The 3,589-nt window shown below is 38.6% G+C and overlaps 1 protein-coding gene across 2 annotated transcripts in view; it reads left to right on the forward strand.

Annotated features, from left to right (window-relative positions):
• LOC106876002 (ectonucleoside triphosphate diphosphohydrolase 1) overlaps nt 1–3,589 on the forward strand; it is a 38,910-nt gene that overhangs the window by 10,572 nt on the left and 24,749 nt on the right. The window contains exon 1 of one of the 2 annotated variants that reach the window (XM_014924355.2): nt 425–681. The exons of the other annotated variant lie outside the window; for it this stretch is intronic. The gene's annotated coding sequence lies outside the window, so the exon portion shown is untranslated. Of the gene's footprint in view, nt 1–424; nt 682–3,589 lie in introns of those variants that run through there. 2 annotated transcript variants of the gene reach the window in all.

The raw sequence follows: 3,589 nt of genomic DNA on the forward strand, positions 1-3,589 counted from the left end.
AAAAAACCTATTTGTATATGCTCCACAAGGGAAAACAAGGAACATAGTTTACAATGAGGTGTTATAATCACAACAGCAAGAAAGTATGTACATGATCACGTTCTTTTACGAAACTTCATTGACTTTCATATATTTATATTGATATACATATATATACGTGTGTTTGGGTGCGTGTGTGTATATACATCTCTATATATAAAGATGATGCATAGTCTAGACGGCGTTTTTAGATTTCATTATTCTCTTTAACCCGGGCAACGCCGGGTATTTCTGCTAGTAGATTATAAAGAATAAAGTGAAGTGTAATTTTGATGGTACTGTCGATGAAAATAGCCAGTGCACTTGTAGTGCTAAGTAACATCCTGGTTTCTGTTCATGTATGTGCTTATGTACATGTGATGCATTTAATTTTGCTTAATCATACCAAGAGGTTGTTGAAAAAATGGGATGGAGAGGAAGTTATAAAAATTTGAGAAGCACTACTGTAAGTGGTTACTAAACCAGCTGAAAAGAGGAACTAGCAGCCAAGTTCTCGAATCACAACACTATTATCTGCAGAGGCAGAAGGACGTATTAACCCTTTTCTTACCATATTTGTTCTGAGATTTGGTGGAAGATTTTAATTCAGAACTTTTGGAAACAAGACATTTGAACTACAGAACCAGAGGCAGTTTCAGCCAGGTTGGTATCAAGATGGTGAAATTAATCATTTGTTAACCCTTTTCTTACCATATTTCTCTTGAGATGCTTTGTGTTTCTTTCAATTATTTTAAATATAACAAAGAATTTAGTAAAATAACTTAGTTAGCATTCAGCTAATGTTAGGAACATAAATTGTGACTAAAGTTTGGTGGAAGATTTTAATTCAAAACTTATTAAAACAAGGCATTTGTACTCCAGAGCCAGAGCTGGTTTCAGCTGGGTTGGCATCAAAAGGGTTAAACAAAATAAATCAACATGTACAGTGTCCAATAGATTTTCAGAAACTGTCACAAGTGGAACACTTGTGATCATAGGTCTTCTCAATCAAGGCTGACTCGGGGCTAAACAACAACTTAAATTTTATTTACAAAGACTGAATTACAATTTAATTACAAGGAAACAAAGACAAAAGAAAAAAAGGGGACATTAAGCAGCAGATGGGGGAAGGAAGTACACCCCAGAACAAATGGCGTGTTCAGCCATGCCTTGTGAACATGACTGCGATTGAGAATGACCGGTGACACTTGCTGTGGCAGTCACCCCACTTCATCATCATCATCATCATCATCATCATTTAACGTCCGCTTTCCATGCTAGAATGGGTTGGACGATTTGACTGAGGACTGGTGAACCAGATGGCTGCACCAGCCTCCAATCTGAATTGGCAGAGTTTCTACAGCTGGATGACCTTCCTAACGCCAACCATTCCGAGAGTGTAGTTGGTGCTTTTATGTGCTACCCGCACAAAGGCCAGTCAGGCGGTACTGGCAACGGCCACGCTCAAAATGGTGTCTTTTACGTGCCACCTGAACGGGAGCCAGTCCAGCGGCACTGGCAACGATCTCGCTCGAATGTCCTTACACGTGCCACCGGCACAAGTGCCAGGGCACCGGTGCTATCACGCTTTCACTTGCCTCAAAATGTCTTCGCAAGCTGAATTTCTGTTTCCAATGAAGGAGACGACGTTGGCATGGGTGCCATCCGTCGAATTAGTTCGATTTCACTTACCTCGACAGGTCTTCGCAAGCGGAGTTTAGTGTCCAATGTAGGAAGGTACGCATCCTGGCAGAGGCCTTGGATTTGGGAGTTAAAATATTGTTTCTAATGTAGATATAAGGCCAGCAATTTAAGAAGGAAAAAAGTCAGTCGATTACATCACCCCACCACCAGTTCTTGGTTGGTATTTTTGTTTACCAATCTATCTAATCCTTCGGTACCTTTAGCAGAGCCTTTTCTGATGCCAGGTCTCTGGTGTGATCAGTCTTGGACACTCTGAGAAAAGGGCTTGACCATTGACTTTCCTCTTTTGATGAAATTAATTTTAAAATGCCGCACGGGCACAGAGGTGACTGTGTGGTAAAGAAGTTTGCTTCACAACCACGATTTCCCATGTTCAGTCTCATTGCATTGCACCTTAGGCAAGTGTCTCCTACTATAGTTTCAAGTTCGTGATTGGATTTGGTAGACGGAAACTAAAAGAAGCTTGTATATATGTATATATATTCTATGCATGTGTGTCTTTGTGTGTCTGCGTTTGTCCCCCACCACTACTTGACAATTGGTGTTGGTACATTTATGTCCCTGTAACTTGGCAGGTGTTGGTACATTTATGTCCCTGTAACTTGGCAGTTCTGCAATAGACATCAATGGAATAAATATCAGGCTTTAAAAATAAAAATTGACTGGGATCAATTCATTCGATTAAAATTCCTCAAGGCAGTGCCCCAACATGGCCACCGCCTAATGACTGAAACATCCTAAGTTATCTCATCCAAACCCTAATTACTCTGATCCCTTTTTCTTGTTCATGTTTCCTTTGCAAGCAACAATTTGCAGAATTCCTTGTCTTCTGTTGTATAATGTGGTTTTCACTTTGATAGGTTGACTTGGTGATGCTTCCACTACCCATCCATCCGTCACCCTACCCACCACCATCAAAATAACATTGTTGAAATCGTAGTCACGGCAGATACTGGTGTCACGTAATGGCACCCATGCTGTTGGCACGTAAAAGCACCTATTGCCTTCTCAGAGTGGTTGGCATTAGGAAAGACATCCAGCCATAGAAACCAAATCACATTAGAGTTTGGTGCAGCCCATCAGCTTACCAGTCATGGTCAAACCGTACAACCCATGCCAGCATGGACAACGATGATGATGATGATGACGACGATGATGATTGTAGCACAACCATTAACCGAATGAAGAAAAAAATCCCTCTATTTCAACTCCTTTTCCTACTAGGCAATTACGATTCTACTTTATTCAGTTATATATTAATTAACTATGAAAAATAGTTTTACAGATTCACAAAGTTACGAAACAACTTTTTTTTTTCTTTTTAAATTATAAAAATAAATAAATAAATTTACAGTCTGCCAACATTCGAAAGAAGCATTGGAGACAACTCGTATAAAGAACATTGCAAGGGACATGACTCTTACAGATATTTTATTTTTCCTTCGAATTTTATATGTATTAATCTGTCTTTCAATATGTAACTTAGCTATTGGCTCTCCGTCGGTTACGACGACGAGTTGATTCCATGTTGTTTCGATTAATGGAACAGCCTGTTCGTGAAATTAGCCTTCAAGTGACTGAGCACTCCACAGACAAGCGTAAGTCTCAGAGATTCAACGTCACGTAGAACGTAATAAGGCTGGCCGTTTGAATTACAGGTACAACTCATTATTACCAGCTCAGTAGACTGAATTAACTAAAAATAAAGTGACTTGCTGAAGAACTATATATACATATATATATGTATATATATATATATATATATATATATATATATATATATAGATAGATAGATAGATAGATAGATAGATAGATATAGGGCAGGGAATTGTCAATTAATTAATAAATTATATATATATATATATAT

Source organism: Octopus bimaculoides, chromosome 2 (assembly GCF_001194135.2).
Source record: "Octopus bimaculoides isolate UCB-OBI-ISO-001 chromosome 2, ASM119413v2, whole genome shotgun sequence".
NCBI lineage: Eukaryota > Metazoa > Mollusca > Cephalopoda > Octopoda > Octopodidae > Octopus > Octopus bimaculoides.